The sequence below is a fragment of the Balaenoptera borealis genome (assembly GCF_965194805.1).
Source record: "Balaenoptera borealis genome assembly, chromosome: 1".
In the NCBI taxonomy this organism is placed as follows: Eukaryota; Metazoa; Chordata; class Mammalia; order Artiodactyla; family Balaenopteridae; genus Balaenoptera; species Balaenoptera borealis.
In genome coordinates, this window is record NC_138860.1 from 52,908,562 (window position 1) to 52,930,925 (window position 22,364).

Genomic DNA, 22,364 nt, shown 5'->3' on the forward strand with positions numbered 1-22,364 from the left:
GATGAAAGGGGTCATGGGTCATTGTGATTATAGCGATCATGGAGCATTGTGATGAAAGTGGTCATGGCGCATTGTGATGAAAGAGGCCATGGAGCATTGTGATGACAGCGGTCATGGCGCATTGTGATGTCAGGGGTTACAGAGCATTGTGGTGACAGTGGGCATGGAGCATTGTGATGACATGGGCCATGGAACATTTTGATGAAAGGCGTCATGGATCATTGTGATCAATATTGTCATGTAGCATTGTGATGAAAGGGGTCATGGGGCATTGTGATGAGAGGTGGCTTGGAACATTGTGATGACAGTGGGCATAGAGCATTGTGATGACAAGCGACATGGACCATTGTGATGACAAGGGGCATGGAGCATTGATGACAGGGGTCATGGTGCATTGTGATAACAGGGGCCATGGAGCATTGTGATGAAAGGGGTACTGGAGCATTGTGATGAAAGGGGTACTGGAGCATTGTGATGAAAGGGGTACTGGAGCATTGTGATGAAAGGGGTCATGGATTATTGTGATGATAGTGATCATGGAGCATTGTGATGAAAGTGGTCATGGAGCATTGTGATGACAGGTGTCATGGAGCATTGTGATGACAAGGGCCATGGAGCATTGTGATGACAGGGTTCATGGAGCATTGTGATGAGAGTGGTCATGGAGCATTGTGATGAAAGTTGTCAGGGCACATTGTGATGAATAGGGTAATGGAGCATTGTGATAAAAGGAGTCATGGGGCACTGTGATGACAAATGCCATGGAGCATTGTTATGACAAGGGCCATTTAGCATTGTGATGAAATGATTCAGTGAGCATTGTGATGAATGTGGTCATGGAGCATTGTTATGACAGAGGGCATGGAGCATTGTGATGAGAAGGGTCATGGAGCATTTTGATGAGAAGTGTCATGGAGCATTGTGATGACAAGGGCCTTGGAGCATTGTGATGGAAGGGGTACTGGAGCATTGTGATGAAAAGTGTCATGGATCATTATGATGATAGCGATGATGGAGCATTGTGATGAAAATCGTCATGGAGCATTGTGATGACAGGGAGTATGGAGCCTTTTGATGACAAGTGCCATTCAGCATTGTGATGAAACGGGTCATGGAGCTTTGTGATGCCAGTGGGCATTGAGCAGTGTGATAACAAGGGTCATGGAGCATTGTGATGACAAGTGTCATGGAGCATTGTGATGACAAGGATCATGGAGCATTGTGATGAAAGTGGTCAAGGATCATTGTGGTGATTGCGATCATGGAGCATTGTGATGGAATTTGTCATGGAGCATTGTGATGAAAAGGGTCATGGAGAATTGTGATGACAGGGGTCAAGGCGAATTGTGATGATAAGGGTCTTGGAGTATTTTGAGGAAAGGAGTCATGGAGCATTGTGATGACAAGTGCCATAGAGAATTGTGATGATAATAGTCATGGACTATTGTGATGAAAGTGGTCAGGGAGCATTGTGATGACAAGTGTCTTGGAGCTTAGTGATGATAGGTTTCATGGAGCATTGTGATGACAGGGGTCATGGAGCATTGTGATGAAAGTGGTCAGGGAGCATTGTGATGACAGAGGGCATGGAGCACTGTGATGAAAACCCCATGGAGCATTGTGATGACAAGTGCCATTAACATTGTGATGAAACGGGTCATGGAGCATTGTGATGAGAGGGGACATGGAGCACTGTGATGAAAAGGGTCATAGAGCATTGTGATGACAGGGTTCATGGACCATTGTGATGACAAGTGCCATGGAGCATTGTTGTGGAAGGGGTACTGGAGCGTTGTGATGAAAGGGGTCATGGATAATTGTCTTGATAGCAATCGTGGAGCACTTTGAAGACAAGGGTCGTGGTGCATTGTGATGAAAGGGATTATGGAGCATTTTGATGTCTGGGTTCATGGAGCATTGTGTTTATAGCGATTATGGAACATTGTGATGAAAGGGGTCATGGATTATTGTGGTGAAAGGGATTATGTAGCATTGGGATATCAACGGCCATGGAGCATTGTGATGACAGGTGTCATAGGGCATTGTGATGAATAGGGCCATGGAGCATTGTGATGACAAAGGCCATGTAGCATTTTGATCAAATGGGTCATGGGGCATTGTGATGAATGTGGTCATGGAACATTGTGATGACAAGGATCATGGAGCATTTTGATGACAGATGTCATCGAGCATTGTGATGAAAATTGTCATGAAGCATTGTGATGTCGGGGCATGGAGCAATGTGATGACAGGGGGTATGGAGCATTGTGATGAGAGGGGTCATGGAGCATTGTGATGACAAGTGCCATGGCGCATTGTGATGAGAGGGGTCATGGAGCATTGTGATGACAGGGGTCATGGAGCATTGTGATGACAAGGGCCATGGTGAGTTGTGATGACAAATGTCATGGACCATTGTTATGAAAATTGTCATGAAGTATTGTGATGACAGGGGGCATGGAGCATTGTGATGACAAGGGCCATGGAGCATTGTGATTGCACTGGTCATGGGGCATTGTGATGAGCGGGGTCATGGAGCATTGTGATGACAGGGGACATGGAGCATTGTGATGAATGGCGTCCTTTAGTATTGTGATGAAATGGGTCATGGATTATTGTGATAAAAGGGGTCTTGGAGCATTGTGATGAAAGTGGTCAGGGAGCTCTTTCATGAAAACGTTAATGGAGCATTGTAATAAAAGGGTTCATCGAGCATTTTGATGACAGCGATCATGGAGCATTGTGATGAAAGGCATACTGGAGCATTGTGATGAACGGGGTCGTGGATCATTCTGATGATAGGGATCATGGAGCATTGTGATGAAAGCGATCATGGAGCATTGTGATGAAATGTTTCATGGAGAATTGTGATGGAAGGTGTCATGGATCATTGTGATGATAGCGATCATGGAGCATTGTGATGAAAGCAGTCATGGAGCATTGTGATGAAATGTTTCACGGAGAATTGTGATGGAAGGTGTCATGGATCATTGTGATGATAGAGATCATGGGGCATTGTGATGAAAGCTGTCATGGAGCATTTTGATGAAATGGATCATGAAGCATTGTGATGAAAGTGGTCATGTAGCATTGTGATGACATTTGTCATTGAGCATTGTAATGATCGGATCATGGAGCATTGTGATGAGACGGGCCATCGAGGATTGTGATGAAAGACATAGTAGCACATTGTGATAAAAGATTTCATGGATCATTGTGATGATAGCGATCATGTAGCATTGTGATGAAAGTGGTCATGGAGCGTGGTGATGAAAGGAATAATGGAGCATTGTGATGAAAATTGTCATGGTGCATTGTGATGACAGGGGTTATGGAGCATTGTGATGACAGTGGACATGGAGCATTGTGATGCCAGAGGTCATGGGGCATAGTCATCACAGGGGGCATGGAGTATTATGATGAAAGTCCTACTGGAGCATTGTGATGAATGTGGTCATGGATTATTGTGATGAAATGGATAATGGAGCATTGTGATGACAGGGAGCATGGAGCATTGTGATGAAAGTGTCATGGAGCTTTGTGATGAGAGAGGCCATGGAACATTGTGATGAAATGTGTCATGCATCATTGTGATGATAGCGATCATGGAGCATTGTGATGAAAGTGGTCATGGAGCATTATGATGAAATCTTTCACGGAGAATTGTGATGGAAGGTGTCATGGATCTTTGTGATGATAGTGATCATGAAGCATTGTGATGAAAGCGGTCATGGATCATGTTGATGAAATGGATCATGAAGCATTGTGATGAAAGTGGTCATGGAGCATTGTGATGACAAGTGTCATGGAGAATTGTGATGACAAGGGTCATGGAGCATTGTGATGAAATGTGTCATGGAGCATTGTGATAACAGTGGGTATGGATCATTGTGATGACAAAGGCCATGGAGCTTTGTGATGACAAGTGTCATTGAGCATTGTAATGTTCGGATCATGGAGCATTGTGATGAGACGGGTCATCGAGCATTGTGATGAAAGATGTAGTAGCACATTGTGATGAAAGATTTCATGAATCATTTTGATGATAGCGATCATGTAGCATTGTGATGAAAGTGGTCATGGAGCGTGGTGATGAAAGGAATAATGGAGAATTGTGATGAAAATTGTCATGAAGCATTGTGATGACAGGGGTTATGGAGCATTGTGATGACAGTGGACATGGAGCATTGTGATGCCAGAGGTCATGGGGCATAGTCATCACAGAGGGCATGGAGTATTATGATGAAAGGCCTACTGGAGCATTGCGATGAATATGGTCATGGATTATTGTGATGAAATGGATAATGGAGCATTGTGATGACAGGGAGCATGGAGCATTGTGATGACAGTGTCATGGAGCATTTTGATGAGAGTGGCCATAGAGCATTGTGATGAAATGTGTCATGCATCATTGTGATGATAGTGATCATGGAGCATTGTGATGAAAGTGGTCATGGAGCATTGTGATGAAAGGGATAATGGAGTATTGTGATGACAAGGCCCATGGAGCATTGTGATGAAAATTGTCATGAATCATTGTGATGATCGGGGGCATGGAGCATTGTGACGAATGTGGTCCTGGAGAATTGTGATGACAGGGAGCATGGAGCATTGTGATGAAAGGGGTCATAGATCATTGTGATGTCAGGGGTCATGAAGCATTGTGCTGACAAGGATCATGGACCATTGTGATGGCAGGGGCCATGGAGAATTGTGATGAAAGTGGTACTCGAGCAGTGTGATGACAGGGTTCATTGAAGATTGTGATGAAAGTTGTCATGAAGAATTGTTATGACAGGGGGCATGAAGCATTGTGATGACAGCGGTCATGGAGCCTTGTGATGACAGGAGCCATGGACCATTGTGATGAAATGTGTACACGAGCATTGTGATGACAGGGGTCATTGAGCATTTTGATGAAATGGATCATGGAGCATTGTGATGAAATTTGTCATGGAGCATTTTGATGACAGGGGTCATGGAGAATTGTGATGATAAGGGTCATGGGGCATTGTGATGGCAGGTTTCATTGAGCATTGTAATAAATTATGTCATGGAGCATTGTGATAACTGTGGGCATGGATCAGTGTGATGACAAGGGCCATGAACCTTTGTGATGACAAGTGTCATGGAGCATTGTGATGAAAGTGTTATGGAGCATTGTGATGAGAGTGGACTTGGAGCATTGTGATGAAAGGGGTACTTTCGCATTGTGATGATAGCGATCATGGAACATTGTGATGAAAGTGGTCATGGAGCATTGTGATGGAAGGGATAATGGAGCATTGGATGACAGATGTCATGGAGCATTGTGATGAAAAGATCCATGGAGAATTGTGATGAAAGGGTTCACAGGTCATTGTGATGATAGCGGTTTGGGAGCATTATGGTGATAGAGGGCATGGAGCATTCTGATGAAAGGGGTACTAGAGCATTGTGATGAAAGTCATCATGGAGCATTGTGATGAAAATGGTCTTTGAGCATTGTGATGACAGGGGTTATTGAGCATTGTGATGACAGTGGACATGGAGCATTGTGATTACAGAGGTCATGGGGCATTGTCATGACAGGGTCATGGAGTATTGTGATGAAAGGCCTACTGGAGACTTGTGATGAATGTGGTCATGGATTATTGTGATGAAATGGATAATGGAGCATTGTGATGACAGGGAGCATGGAGCATTGTGATCAAAGGGGTCAAGGAGCAATGTGATATCAGGCCTCATGGAGCATTGTGATGACAAAGGCCATGGAGCATGGTGATGACAGGGGTCATGGAGCATTGTGATGAGAGTGGTCATGGAGCATTGTGATCCCAAGTGCCATGGAGCCTTGTGATGACAAGGGTCTTTTAGCATTGAGATGAAATGGGTCACGGAGCATTGTGTGAATGTGGTCAGGAAACATTGTGATGATAGTGGACATAGAGCATTGTGATGACAAGTAACATGGAGCATTGGGATGACAGGGGTCATGGAGCCTTGCGATGACAGGGCTCATGGAGCATAGTGATGAAAGATGTACTCGAGCATTGTGATGACAGGGTTCATCAACCATTGTGGTGAAAATTGTCATGAAGCATTGTGATGACAAGGGCCATAGATCATTGTGAAGAAAAGGGTCATGGAGCATTGTGATGCCACGGGCCAAGGAGCATTGTGATGAAAGGGGTCATGGATCATTGTGATGAAAGAGTTCATGGATCATTGTGATGAAAGTGATAATGAAGCATTGTGATGACAGTAGGCATGGAGCATTGTGATGACAAGAGCCTTGGAGCATTGTGATGACAGGGTTCACGGGGCATTGTGATGATATTGGGCATGGAGCATTGTGATGAAAGGCTTACAGGAGTATTGTAATGAAAGGTGTAATGGAATATTGTGATGAAAGGGATCATGGAGCATTGTGATGTTACGGGTCATGGAGCATTGTGATGAAAGTGGTCAGGGAGCATTGTGATGAAAAGGGTAATGGAGCCTTGTGATAAAATGGGTTATGGGGCACTGTGATTTCAGGGGGCATGCAGCATTGTGATGAGAAGCGCCATGGAGCATTGTGATGACAAGGGCCATTTAGCATTGTGATGAAACGTGTCATGGAGCATTGTGATGAATGTGGTCATGGAGCATTTTGATGACATTGGGCATGGTGCATTGTGATGAGAGGAGCCATGGAGCATTTTGATGACACGTGCCTTTTAGCATTGTGAGGAAACGATTCATGGATCTTTGTGATGAATGTGGTCATGGATCATTGTGATGACCGAGGGCATGGTGCATTGTGATGAAAGGGGTCGTGGAGTAATGTGATGACAGGTGTCATGGAGCATTATGATGAAGGGTGTCGTGGAGCACTGTGATGACAGGGGTCATGGAGCACTGTGATGAAAAGGGTCATGGAGCATTTTGATAACAGTGTTCTTGGAGCATTGTGATGACAGTTGTCATGAAGCATTGTGATGCGAAGCGCCATGGAGAGTTGTGATGGCAAAAGCCTTTTAGCATTGTGATTAAATGGATCATGGAGCATTGTGATGAATGTGGTCATGAAGCATTGTGATGATAGTGGACATGGAGCATTGTGATGAGAAGCGCCATGGAGCATTGTGATCACAGGTGTCATGGAGCTTTGCGATGACAGGTGCCATGGAGCATTGTGATGAAAGGCCTACTGGAGCATTGTGATGAAAGTGGTCATGGATTATTGTGATGAAATGGATAATGGAGCATTGTGATGACAGGGAGCATGGAGCATTGTGATGAAAGGGGTCAAGGAGCATTGTGATATCAGGGATCATGGAGCATTGTGATGACAAAGACCATGGAGCATTGTGATGACAGGGTCATGGAGCATTGTGATGAAAGTTGTCATGGAGCATTGTGATGACAAGCGCCATGGAGCATTGTGATGACAAGGGCCTTTTAGCATTGTGATGAAACGTGTCATGAAACATTGCGATAAATATGGTCATGAAGCATTGTGATGATAGTGGACATGGAGCATTGTGATGACAAGAGCCATGAAGCCTTGTGATGTCAGGGGTCATTGAGCATTGTGATGAAAATTATCATGAAGCATTGTGGTGACAGGCATCATGGAGCATTGTGATGGAAAGAGTCATGGAGCATTGTGATGACAAGGGTCATGGAGCATTGTGATGACAGGGGCCATAGAGCATTGTGATGATAGGAGTCATGGAGCGTTGTGATGAAATTGGTCATGGAGCGTTGTGATGCAAGGGGTCATGGAGCACTGTGATGACAGGGGTAAGGGAGCATTGTGATGCAAATGGTCAGGGAGCATTTTGATGAATGGGGTAATGGAGCCTTGTGATAAAAGGGGTTATGGGGCATTGTGATGACAGGGAGCGTGGAGCATTGTGATGAGAAGGGCCATGGGGAATTGTGATGTCAAGGGGAATGGAGCATTGTGATGATAAGGGCCATTTAGCATTTTGATGAAACGTGTCATGGAGCATTGTGATGAATGTCATGGAACATTGTGATGACATTGGGTATGGAGCATTGTGGTGACAAGCACTATGGAACATTTTGATGACAAGTGCCTTTTAGCATTGTGATGAAACGGGTCATGGAGCTTTGTGATGAATATGGTCAAGGAGCATAGTGATGACAAGGGCCATGGAGCACTTTGATGACAGGTGTCATGGAGCATTGTGATGAAAGGGGTCATGCAGCACTGTGATGACAAGGGTCATGGAGCATGTGAAGACAGGGTTCTTTGAGCATTGTGGTAACAGTGGTCATGGAGCATTTTGATGAAAGGGTCATGGATCATTGTGATGAGAGTGGCCATCGAGCATTGTGATTAAAGGGGTACTAACGCATTGTGATGAAAGTCGTAATGGATCATAGTGATGATAGCAACCATGGTGCATTGGTGATGAGACGGGCCATGGAGCATTGTGATGAAAAGTGTCATGGATCATTTTGATGACAAGATCCATGAAGAATTGTGATGAAAGGGGTCATGGGGCATTGTGATGACACTGATTATGGAGCATTGTGGTGAAAGAGGATATGGAGCATTGTGATGACAAGGCCATGGAGCATTGTGATGACAGGGGTCATGGGGCATTGTGATGACAGGGGGCATGGAACTTTGTGATGAAAGGCGTACTGGAGTATTGTAGTGAAAGAGGTCATGGATTATTGTGAGGAAAGGGATCATGGAGCAATGTGATCATAGGGGTCCTGCAGCACTGTGATGACAGGGAGCATGGAGCATTGTGATGAGATGCGCCATGGAGCATTGTGATGAAAAGTGCCATTTAGCATTGTGATGAAACGTGTCATGGAGCATTGTGATGAATGTGGTCATGGAGCATTGTGATGATATTGGGCATGGAGCATTGTTATGACAAGAGCCATGGCGCATTTTGATGGCAGGTGCCTTTCAGCATTGTGATGAAACGGTTCATGGAGCTTTGTGATGAATGTGGTCATTGAGCATTGTGATGACAGGGAGCATTGAGCGTTGTGATGAAAGGGGTCATGGAGCATTGTGATATCAGTGTTCATGGAGCATTGTGATGAGAAGGGCAATGGAGCATTGTGATGACAGGGGTCATGGAGAATTTTGATGTCACGGGCCAAGGAGCATTGTGATGAAAGGGATCATGGAGCATTGTGATGACATTGAGCATTGAGCATTGTGATGACAGGGGTCTTGGAGCATTGTGATGACAATTGCCATGGAGCATTGTGATGACAGTGGTCATAGGGCATTTTGATGACAAGTGTCATGGAGCATTGTGATGACAAGCGCCATGGAGCATTATGCTGACAGGTGTCATGGGGCATTGTGATGTAAGGGATCATGGAGCATTGTGATAACAAAGGCCATGGAGCATTGTGATCCCAAGGGTCATGGATATTTATGCTGACAGGGATCATGGAGTACTGTGATGACAAGCGCCATGGAGCATTGTGATGACAGGGGTGATGGGGCATTGTGATGACGGGGGCAGGGAGCATTGTGATGAAAGGCTTACTGGAGAATTGTGATGAAAGGGGTCATGGAGTATTGTGATGAAATTGATAATGGAGCATTGTGATGACAGGTGTCATGGAGCTTTGTGATGACAACTGTCATGGAGCATGGTGAGGACAAGGGCCATGGAGCATTGTGATGACAGGGGTCATGGCGCATTGTGATGACAGGGCCCATGGAAAATTGTTATGAAAGGGGGTATTGGAGCATCGTGATGAAAGGGGTCATGGATCATTGTGATGATAGTGATCATGGAGCACTGTGATGATAGTGGTCCTGGAGCATTGTGATGAAAGGGATCATGGAGCATTGTGATGACATGGGTCATGGAGCACTGTGATGAAAGGGTCATGGAGCATTGTGATGACATGGGTCATGGAGCATTGTGATGACACGGGCATGGAGCATTTTCATGACAAGATCCATGGAGAATTGTGATGACAGGGGTCGTTGTACATTGTGATATCAGGGGTTATGGAGCACTGTGGTGACAGAGGGCCTGGAGAATTGTGATGAAAGGGGTTTTGGTGCATTGCGATGAAAGACGTCATGGAGCATTGTGATGACAGGGGTCATGGAGAATTGTGATGACGATTGTCTTGGAGCATTGTGATGACAGGTGTCATAGTGCATTCTTATGTCAGGGGTCATGGTGCACTGTGATGATAAGGTTCATGGAGCATTGTGATGACACGTGCCAAAGAGCATTGTGATGAAAGGGTCCTGGAGCATTGTGTTGACATGGGTCACGGAGCATTGTGATGAAAGGGCTTATAGAGCATTGTTTTGACAGGGGTCATGGGGCATTGTGTTGACAGGGGGCATCGAGTATTGTGATGAAAGGCATAATGGAGCATTGTGATGAAAGGGGTCATGGATTATTGTCATGAAAGGGATCATGGTGCATTGTGATGACAGGGGGTCTGGAGCATTGTGATGAAAGGCGTACTGGAGCATTGTGTTGTCAGGTGTCAGGTGAATTGTGATATCAAGGGCCATGGAGCCTTGTGATGACAGGGGTCATAGGGCAGTGTGATGACAGGGGTCATGCAGCATTGTGATGACAAGCGCCGTGGAGCATTGTGATGACAAGGGCTATAGAGCATTGTGATGATAAGTGTCATGGAGCATTGTGATGATAGGTGTCGTGGAGCATTGTGAGGAAAGTTGTACTGGAGCACTGTGATGAAAGGGGTCGTGGAACATTGTGATGATAGCGATCATGGAGCTCTGTGATGAAAGTGGTCATGGAGCATTGTGATGAAAGTGGTCATGAAGCCTTGTGATGACAGGGGGCCTGGAACATTGTGATGACAAGGGATATGGAGCATTGTAATGACAGGGGTCATGGGGCATGGTGATGACAGTAGGCATGGAGCATTCTGATGACAAGGGTCATGGAGCATTTTGATGACAGGGGCATGGAGCATTTTGATGACAAGATCCATGGAGAATTGTGATTACAGGGTTCATGGGGCATTGTGATGTCAGGGATTAATGAACATGGTGTTGACAGAGGGCATGGAGTATTTTGATGAAACGGGTATTGGAGCACTGTGATGAAATGCATCATGTGGCATTGTGATGACAAGGGTCTTGGAGCATGGTGATGACAGGGGTTATGGAGCATTTTTATGACAGGGGTCAAAGAGCATTGTGATGATAAGATTCATGGAGCATTGTGATGACACGTACCAACGAGCATTGTGATGAAACGAATCATGGAGCATTGTGATGACAGGGTTTATCTAGCATTGTGATGACAGTGGTCATGGAGTATTGTGATGACAAGGGTCGTGGAGCATTGTGAGGACAAAGGCCATGGAGTATTGTGATGAAATGGATCATGGAGCATTGTAATGACAGGTGTTATGGAGTATTGTGATGACAAGTGTCATGGAGCATTGTGAGGACAAAGGCCATGGAGCATTGTGATGACAGGGATCATGGAGCATTGTGATGAAGGTGGTCAGGGAGCAGTGTGATGAAAGGGGTTATGGAGCATTGTGATGACAATGGCCATGGAGCATTGTCATGACAATTGTCATGGAGCATTGTGATGATACAGGTCATGGAGCTTTGTGATGAAGGTGGTCAGGGAGCATTGTGTTGAAAGGGGTAATGGAGCATTGTGATAAAAGGGGTGACGTGGTATTGAGATGACAGTGGTCATGGAGCACTGTCATGACACACGCCATAGAGCTTTGTCATGACAAGGGCCATTTAGCATTGTAATGAAACGGTTCATGAAGCATTGTGATGAATGTGGTCATGTAGCATTGTGTTGAAAGTGGGCATGGAGCATTGTGATGAAAGGTGTCATGGATTATTATGATGAAAGTGATCATGGATCATTGTGATGAAAGGGGTCATGGAGCATTGTGATGTCAGGGGTTATGGAGCATTGTGGTGACAATGGCCATGGAGCAGGGTCATGACAAGGGTCATGAAGCATTGTGATGACATGGGTTATGGAGCATTGTGATGACAATGGCCATGGAGCATTGTGTTGACAGTGGTCATAGGGCATTTTGATGACAAGTGTCATGGAGCATTGTGATGACAAGCGCCATGGAGCATTATGATGACAGGTGTCATGGGGCCTTGTGATGTAAGGGGTAATGGAGCATTGTGATAAAATGTGTTATGGGGCATTGTGATGACAGGGGACGTGGAGCATTGTTATGAGAAGCACCATGGAGCATTGTGATGATAAGGACCATTTAGCATTTTGATGAAACGTGTCATGGAGCATTGTGATGAATGTGGTCATGAAACATTGTGATGACATTGGGTATGGAGCATTGTGGTGACAAGCACTAAGGAGCATTTTGATGACATGTGCCTTTTAGCATTGTGAAGAAATGGGTCATGGAGCTTTGTGATGAATGTGGTCATGGAGCATTGTGATGACAAGGGCCATGGAGCACTGTGATGACAGGTGTCATGGAGCATTGTGATGAGAGGTGTCATGGAGCACTGTGATGATAAGGGCCATGGAGCATGTGAAGACAGGGTTCTTTGAGCATTGTGATGACAATGGTCATGGAGCATTGTGATGAAAGGGTCATGGAGCATTGTGATGAGAAGGGCCATCGTGCATTGTGATGACAAGTGTCATGGATCATTTTGATGACAAGATCCATGGAGAATTGTGATGAAAGGGGTCATGGAGCATTGTGATGATATTGGGCATGGAGCCTTGTGATGACAAAGGGCCATCGTGCATTGTGATGACAAGTGTCATGGATCATTTTGATGACAAGATCCATCGAGAATTGTGATGAAAGGGGTCATGGAGCATTGTGATGATATTGGGCATGGAGCCTTGTGATGACAAGAGCCATGGAGCATTTTGATGACAAGTGCCTTTTAGCATTGTGATGAAACGGTTCATGGAGCTTTGTGATGAATGTGGTCATTGAGCATTGTGATGACAGGGTGCATGGAGCATTGTGATGTCAGGGTTCATGGAGCATTGTGATGAGAAGGTCAATGGAGCATTGTGATGACAGGGGTCATGGAGCATAGTGATGATAGTGGTCATGGAGCATTGTGATGAAAGGAGTCATGGAGATTTGTGATGGCAAGGGCCATAGAGCTTTGTTATGACAAGGGTCATGGAGAATTGTGATGACACGGGCCAAGGAGCATTGTGATGAAAGGGATCAATGAGCATTGTGATGAACGTGGTCATGAAGCATGGTGATAACAGGGGGCATGGAGCACTGTGATGACAAGTGCCATGGATAGTTGTGATGACAAGTGTCATGGAGCATTGTGATGAAAGTGGTCATAAAGCATTGTGATGACAGTGGGCATGGAGCATTGTGATGACAAGGGCCATGGAGAGTTTTGATGACAAGTGTCATGGAGCATTGTGATGAAAGGGGTCATGGAGCATTGTACTGACAAGGTCTATGGAACATTGTGATAACAGGGGTCATGGGGCATTGTGATGACATGGGGCATGGAGCATTGTGATGAAAGGTGTACTGGAGTATTGTGTTGGAAGGAGTCATGGATTATTGTGATGAAATGGATCATGGAGCATTGTGATTACAGTGGTCATGGAGCATTGTGATTTTTTTTTTTAATTCAAACAGAATGTCACAAAAGTTATAATCATCCTCTTCAGTTTCCTCAGTCCCATGTAATTAATATTTTTTTCATCTTGATCTTTTGTTAGCACTTTTATGAGTTTATCAATTTTTCATTAGAATTCTGAAAATGCTTATTCATTCAGTTCAGCCGTACAGTCAGTTACCAGAAACCTGTACTTGTCAGAGTCTTTTCCATGAATTCCTTGCAGATGAAACCCTTTTATAGGAACATATTTGCAAAAGCATCACAGTACACCCAGAAGTTTCTGTAAATGATAAAAGATTTAAAAATGACCATGGTTAAAGGTTTGATGAAAGTTCATAATAATGCAATTGGCAAGGAAATTTAGTTATTTCTGAGATATACATTATAAAGTAATAAATAGAATTATGACATAACATTATACCAGAACATATAAGATTTTTAGAAATTTCATGTAATGTCTGAAACATTTATATTAACATATTTCCATACAAATAAGCCAATGAAAGTTTAGTATTAGTTGTTTTGTTTGTTTGGGTTTTTTTATACTGCAGGTTCTTATTAGTCATCAATTTTATACACATCTCTGTATACATGTCAGTCCCAATCGCCCAATTCAGCACACAACCATCCCCACCCCACCGCACTTTTCCCCCCTTGGTTTCCATACGTTTGTTTCCTACATCTGTGTCTCAACTTCTGCCCTGCAACCCGGTTCATCTGTACCATTTTTCTAGGTTTCACATACATGCGTTAATATACGATATTTGTTTTTCTCTTTCTGACTTACTTCACTCTGTATGACAGTCTCTCGATCCATCCACATCTCAAAAAATGACCCAATTTCGTTCCTTTTTATGGTTGAGTAATATTCCATTGTATATATGTACCACAGCTTCTGTATCCATTCGACTGTTGATAGGCATTTAGGTTGCTTCCATGACCTGGCGATTGTAAATAGTGCTGCAACGAACATTCAAGTGCATGTGTCTTTTTGAATTATGGTTTTCTCTGGATATATGCCCAATAGTGGGATTGCTGGGTCATATGGTAATTCTATTTTTAGTTTTTTAAGGAACCTCCATATTGTTCTCCATAGTGGCTGTATCAATTTACATTCCCACCAACAGTGCAAGAGGGTTCCGTTTTCTCCACACCCTCTCCAGCATTTGTTGCTTGCAGATTTTCTGATGATGCCCATTCTAAATGGTGTGAGGTGATATCTCATTGTAGTTTTGATTTGCATTTCTCTAATAATTAGTTATGTTGATCAGTTTTTCATGTGCTTCGTGGCCGTCTGTATGTCTTCTTTGGAGAAATGTCTATTTAGGCCTTCTGCCCATTTTTGGATTGGGGTGTTTGTTTCTCTAATATTGAGCTGAATGAACTGTTTATATATTTTGGAGAGTAATGCTTTGTCTGTTGATTAGTGTGCAAATATTTTCTCCCATTCTGAGGGTTGCCTTTTCGTCTTGTTTATGGTTTCCTTTGCTGTGCAAAAGCTTTGAAGTTTCATTAGGTCCAATTTGTTTATTTTTGTTTTTATTTCCATTACTCTAGGAGGTGGATCAAAAAAGATCTTGCTGTGATTTATGTCAAAGAGTGTTCTTCCTATGTTTTCGTCTAAGAGTTTTATAGTGTCCAGTCTTACATTTAGGTCTCTAATCCATTTTGAGTTTATTTCTGTGTATGGTGTTAGGGAATATTCTAATTTCATTCTTTTACATGTAGCTGTCCAGATTTCCCAGCACCATTTATTGAAGAGACTGTCTTTTCTCCATTGTATATCTTTGCCTCCTTTGTCATAGTTTAATTGACCATACGTGTGTGGGTTTATCGCTGGGCTTTCTATCTTGTTCTATTGATCTATGTTTCTGTTTTTGTGCCAGTACCATATTGTCTTGATTACTGTAGCTTTGTAGTATAGTCTGAAGTCAGGGAGTCTGATTCATCCAGCTCCGTTTTTTTCCCTCAAGACTGCTTTGGCTATTCGGGGTCTTTTGTTTCTCCATACAAATTTTAAGATGATTTGTTCTAGTTCCGTAAAAAATGCCATTGGTAATTTGATAGGGATTGCATTGAATCTGTAGATTGCTTTGGGTAGTATAGTCATGTTCACAATATTGATTTTTCCAATCCAAGAACATGGTATATATCTCCACCTGTTGGTATCATCTTTAATTTCTTTCATCAGTGTCTTATAGTTTTCTGCATACAGGTCTTTTGTCTCCCTAGGTAGGTTTATTCCTAGGTATTTTATTCTTTATGTTGCAATGGTAAATGGGAGTGTTTCCATAATTTCTCTTTCATATTTTTCATCATTGGTGTATAGAAATGCAAGAGATTTCTGTGCATTAATTTTGTATCCTGCAACTTTACCAAATTTATTGATTAGCTCTAGTAGTTTTCTGGTGGAATTTTTAGGATTCTCTATGTATAGTATCATGTCATCTGCAAACAGTGACAGTTTTACTTCTTCTTTTCCAATTTGTATTCCGTTTATTTCTTTTTCTTCTCTGATTGCCTTGGCTAGGACTTCCAAAACTATGTTGAATAATAGTGGTGGGAGTAGACATCCTTGTCTCCTTCCTGATCTTAGAGGAAATGCTTCCAGTTTTTCACCATTGAGAATGATGTTTGCTGTGGGTTTGTCATATATGGCCTTTATTATGTTGAGGAAAGTTCCCTCTATGCCCACTTTCTGGAGAGTTTTCTATCATAAATGTGTGTTGAATTTTGTCAAAAGCTTTTTCTGCATCTATTGAGATGATAATATGGTTTTTATTCTTCAATTTGTTAATATGGTGTATCACATTGATTGATTTGTGTATATTGAAGAATCCTTGCATCCCTGGGATAAATCCCACTTGATTGTGGTGTATGATACTTTTAAAATGTTGTTGGATTCTGTTTGCCAGTATTTTGTGGAGGATTTTTTGCATCTATATTCATCAGTGATATTGGTCTGTAATTTTCTTTTTTTGTAGTATCTTTGTCTGGTTTTGGTATCAGGGTGATGGTGGCCTCATAGAATGAGTTTGGGAGTGTTCCTTCCTCTGCAATTTTTTGGAAAAGTTTGAGAAGGATGGGTGTTAGCTCTTCTCTAAATGTTTGATAGAATTCACCTGTGAAGCCATCTGGTCCTGGACTTTTGTTTGTTGGAAGATTTTTAATCACAGTTTCAATTTCATTACTTGTGATTTGTCTGTTCATATTTTCTGTTTCTTCCTGGTTCAGCCTTGGAAGGTTATACCTTTCTAAGAATTTGTCCATTTCTTCCAGGTTGTCCATTTTATTGGCATAGAGTTGCTTGTAGTAGTCTCTTAGGATGTTTTGTATTTCTGCGGTGTCTATTGTAACTTCTCCTTTTTCATTTCTAATTTTATTGATTTGAGTCCTCTCCCTCTTTTTCTTGATGAGTCTGGCTAATGGCTTATCAATTGTGTTGACCTTCTCAAAGAACCAGCTTTTAGTTTTATTGATCTTTGCTATTGTTTTCTTTGTTTCTATTTCATTTCTTTCTGCTCTGATCTTTATGATTTCTTTCCTTCTGCTAACATTGGGTTTTGTTTGTTCTTCTTTCTCTAATTCCTTTAGGTGTAAGGTTAGAGTGTTTACTTGAGATTTTTCTTGTTTCTTTAGGTAGGCTTGTATAGCTATAAACTTCCCTCTTAGAACTGCTTTTGCTGCATCCCATAGGTTTTGGATCGTCACGTTTTCATTGTCATTTTTCTCTAGGTATTTTTTGATTTCCTCTTTGATTTCTTCAGTGATCTCTTGGTTATTTAGTAACGTATTGTTTAGCCTCCATGTGTTTGTGTTTTTTACGGTTTTTTTCCCAGTAATTCATTTCTAATCTCATAGCATTGTGGTCAGAAAAGATGCTTGATGTGATCTCAATTTGCTTAAATTTACTGAGGCTTGATTTGTGACCCAAGATGTGATCTATCCTGGAGAATGTTCCGTGTGCACTTGAGAAGAAAGTGTAATCTGCTGTTTTTGGATGGAATGTCCTATAAATATCAATTAAATCTATCTGGTCTGTCGTGTCATTTAAAGCTTCTGTTTCCTTAATTATTTTCATTTTGGATGATCTGTCCATTGGTGTAAGTGAGGTGTTAAAGTCCCCCACTATTATTGTGTTACTGTCAATTTCCTCTTTTATAGCTGTTAGCAGTTGCCTTATGTATTGAGGTGCTCCTATGTTGGGTGCATATATATTTATAATTCTTATATCTTCTTCTTGGATTGATCCCTTGATCCTTATGTAGTGTCCTTCCTTGTCTCTTGTAACATTCTTTATTTTAAAGTCTATTTTATCTGATATGAGTATAGCTACTCCAGCTTTCTTTTGATTTCCATTTGCATGGAATATCTTTTTCCATCCCCTCACTTTCAGTCTGTATGTGTCCCTAGGTCTGAAGTGGGTCTCTTGTAGACAGCATATATATGGGTCTTGTTTTTGTATCCATTCAGCAAGCCCGTGTCTTTTGGTTGGAGCATTTAATCCATTCATGTTTAAGGTAATTATCCATATGTATGTTCCTATGACCATTTTCTTAATTGTTTTGGGTTTGTTTTTAGGTCCTTTTCTTCTCTTGTGTTTCCCACTTAGAGAAGTTCCTTTAACATTTGTTGTAGAGCTGGTTTGGTGGTGCTGAATTCTCTTAGCTTTTGCTTGTCTGTAAAGCTTTTGATTTCTCCATCAAATCTGAATGAGATCCTTGCCAGGTAGAGTAATCTTGGTTGTAGGTTCTTCCCTTTCATCACTTTAAGTATATCAGGCCACTCCCTTCTGGCTTGTAGAGTTTCTGCTGAGAAATCAGCTGTTAACCTTATGGGAGTTCCCTTGTATGTTATATGTCGTTTTTCCCTTGCTGCTTTCAATAATTTTTCTTTGTCTTTAATTTTTGCCAATTTGATTATTATGTGTTTCAGCGTGTTTCTCCTTGGCTTTATCCTGTATGGGACTTGCTGCGTTTCCTGGACTTGGGTGGCTATTTCCTTTCCCATGTTAGGGAAGTTTTCGATTATAATCTCTTCAAATATTTTCTCTGGTCCCTTCTCTCTCTCTTCTCCTTCTGGGACCCCTATAATGCGAATGTTGTTGTATTTAATGTTGTCCCAGAGGTCTCTTAGGCTGTCTTCATTTATTTTAATTCTTTTTTCTTTAGTCTGTTCTGCAGCAGTGAATTCCACCATTCTGTCTTCCAGGTCACTTATCCATTCTTCTGCCTCAGTTATTCTGCTATTGATTCCTTCTAGTGTAGTTTTCATTTCAGTTATTGTATTGTTCATCTCTGTTTGTTTGTTCTTTAATTCTTCTAGGTCTTTGTTAAACATTTCTTGCATCTTCTCGATCTTTGCCTCCATTCTTATTCCGAGGTCCTGGATGATCTTCACTATCATTATTCTGAATTCTTCTTCTGGAAGATTGCCTATCTCCACTTCATTTAGCTGTTTTTCTGGGGTTTTATCTTGTTCCTTCATCTGGTATGTAGCCCTCTGCCTTTTCATCTTGTCTATCTTTCTGTGAATGTGGTTTTTTTCCCACAGGCTGCAGGATTATAGTTTTTCTTGATTCTGCTGTCTGCCCTCTGGTGGTTGAGGCTATCTAAGAGGCTTGATGGGAGGCTCTGGTGGTGGGTAGAGCTGACTGTTGCTGTGATGGTCAGAGCTCAGTAAAACTTTAATCCACTTGACTGTTGATGGGTGGGGCTGGGTTCCCTCCCTGTTGGTTGTTTTGCCTGAGGCAACCCAACACTGGAGCCTACCTGGACTCTTTGGTGGGGCTAATGACAGACTCTGGGAGGGCTCACGCCAAGGAATACTTCCCAGAACTTCTGCTGCCAGTGTCCTTCTCCCCACGGTGAAACAGAGCCATCCCCCGCCTCTGCCAGAGACCTTCCAACACTAGCAGGTAGGTCTGGTTCAGTCTTCCCCGGGGTCACTGCTCCTTCCCCTGGGTCCCGATGCACACACTATTTTGTGTGCGCCTTCCAAGAGTGGGGTCTCTATTTCCCCCAGTCCTGTAGAAGTCCTGCAATCAATTCCTACTAGGCTTCAACGTCTGATTCTCTATGAATTCCTCCTCCCGTTGCCGGACCCCCAGGTTGGGAACCCTGACGTGGGGCTCAGAACCTTCACTCCAGTGGGCGGACTTCTGTGGTGTAAGTGTTCGCCAGTCTGTGAGTCACCCACCCACCAGTTATGGGATTTGATTTTACTCTGATTGTGCCCCTCCAACCGTCTCATTGTGGCTTCTCCTTTGTCTTTCGATGAGAGGGTGTTAGAAAACATCCCTGGACCCAGGGCAGTACGAAGTGTATTATGGTTAGACCCGAGGACTCAGCAGGCCCATAACTTTGGTCTGTTCTCTCCTGTCTACCTTCCTGTGTCTCCAGCTGTCAACATTTGACAGTCGAACCAGCAGATGTGATGTGTTCAAAGCATTTGCTTCTGATGTCAGATAAGCTCCTATCCCACATCTAATTTCTCTGTAAAAGAAGAATTTTCATGTTATTATGTGTATTGTAATAATGCTGCTTAGACTTTTTAGGTTAGAAAACTGATGGCTTGCCAAAGATCTCCAATATAGAAAATGTCAGTCTCTAGCACTGTCCCATGTGACTTGAGGGGCAAACCTAGATAATACCAGATGGTCACACACTATCTATTTCATTTCTGCCGCAGGATTAGCTGTGTAAGTCGGGAAGTCTGTAGGTTTACAGGTGGGTAGTAAATGCCCTGTTACCTGCTAAAGATGAGTATCCGTGGTTTTCTCTAAGGCAGGGTTTCTCAACCAAGGCACTGACTTTTGGGGCCAGATAAACCTTTGCTGTGGTGTGTGAATCCTGTGCATCGTAGAGTGTTTAGCAAGGTCTCGACCTCTACTCACTAGGTGCCCGTAACATTCCCTCTCTCTCCTCCCAGTTGTGACAACCAAAATCACCTTCAGACTTTCCCAGATGTCCCCTGGGGGGCACAGTTACACTCAGTGAGAAGCAGTGGACTCAAGGCTACCAATATCTTTGAGGTAGACTTGACGTCCTGTTGTAAAAGACATACTCATTCTCCTGTGTTTATTTTGGAAATTAGATGCCACTGTTCATGATCCTTATTCAGATGTCTGTAATTAAGTTTAGTCAGACTACCCACTCACAGGTGGGACACTGAGACAGAGGGAAACAGCTTGTCCAAGTCATATGGCCACATCCCTTGCCTCCTAAGAAAACGTGTCACAAGTGAAAGCAAGCTGGCTCTTGTAATGTTGACAAGTCTTTTTTTTTCAACAAATGTGTCAGTTTTAGAGTTGTTCTTTGCCCCCTAACCTTTCGGAGGGCTTACATAGCCTTCAAGCTTCTAAAGAAACGAAATGGGGCACTCTTTCCCAAGCAGGAAGCAGTTTCACTGGCAGTGTGTGAGAGGCCTTGGGGACTTGGAGGATGAACACTTGTCGAAACAGGGTTTATCCGGATATGCTAGAGTAAGGCTCAGTGCACCACACTGGTGTTATCAGGTGGTGTTGATCAAATAAGTAGTACTACAGAGAGAATCTTACTTTAGTCAATTTAAAGTTTTGAGATCTCACTATGTTTTTTAAAACAGGTATTAAATACATGCATTTGGTAAAACAGTACAAAAGACTGTTTGGTACATAGCAGCCAAAGAAAACCAATGTGGCTATTCCATGCTGAGCTATGCTGTGAGCATTATCAAATAGATACTGGATTCTGAGGCCTTTGTTCAGGAACAAAAAAGAATATAAAATATCTCATTACCACAACTAAGGAGCTGGCCTGTGGCAACTAAGAGCCGGCACAATTAACTAACTAACTGACTATTTTTAAAAATCTCATTAATAGGTATTTAATATGATTTTGTTAAATTTATTTATTTATTTTATTTATTTATTTTTGGCTGTGTTGGGTCTTCCTTGCTGCGTTCGTGCTTTCTCCAGTTGCGGTGAGTGGGGGCTATTCTTCGTTGCGGTGCGTGGGTTTCTCATTGCGGTGGCTTCTCTTGTTGCGGATCATGGGCTCTAGGCACGTGGTCTTCAGTAGTTGGGGCATGAGGACTCAGTAGTTGTGGCTTTTGCATGCTAGAGCGCAGGCCCAGTAGTGGTGGCTCACGGGCTTCATTGCTCCGCGGCGTGTGGGAACTTCCCGGACCAGGGCTTGAACCCTTGTCCCCTGCATTGGCAGGCGGATTCTTAACCACTGTGCCACGAGGGAAGCCCAGGCTCCAACCTTTTTAAAAATGTGTTCCTTCCACCTTCATGGAGCAGGCATAGGAGATGGGGAGGAGTGAGAACCCGATTGGCAGGGGTCCGGTCGCAACCCCAGAAGGGGATGGGGGAGGATCTAAGAGGTGGCATTGGACCACAGTCGACCCCCAGTGACAGCTAACAGTTGCATTGCTGCCCCTTCCTGCCCCAGGACTTGAGCTCAGGTCCGAGGGCGGCTGGAGAAACGCACTGTTTTTGGTGAGATGCTCTTACTTACTGTGTGGAGCTGCTCCGGCTGCCCCAGCGACCACAACCCTGCAGGGCCCTGTGCCCGTCCTCCCTTCCCCCTGCCCAGGGCTCGGAGAACAGCAGTCTCTGTGGGGCAACCTGTTTCCAAGTCCTTCAGTGACCGTGGAGGACTGGGAACGGGCTGGGCTGCCGGGGAGCCTGGGCATCCAACACCTGAGCTCAGCCCTGGGGGCTCACATGAGGGCAGGGGCTGAGGGGTGCGGGCAGTGAGTGGAGGGGCCTCCA

The 22,364-nt window shown here is 43.4% G+C and overlaps 1 long non-coding RNA gene across 7 annotated transcripts in view; it reads left to right on the plus strand.

Annotated features, from left to right (window-relative positions):
- Positions 1-22,364, plus strand: part of LOC309635588 — a 104,376-nt gene that overhangs the window by 19,859 nt on the left and 62,153 nt on the right. For 3 of the 7 annotated variants that reach the window (XR_014248915.1, XR_014248917.1, XR_014248919.1), the window contains exon 2: positions 11,960-12,032. This is a non-coding gene — a long non-coding RNA (uncharacterized lncRNA). Of the gene's footprint in view, positions 1-3,801; positions 3,926-8,122; positions 8,166-9,188; positions 9,238-11,959; positions 12,033-22,364 lie in introns of those variants that run through there. The other 4 variants (XR_014248914.1, XR_014248916.1, XR_014248918.1 and 1 more) reach the window with 3 other exon arrangements.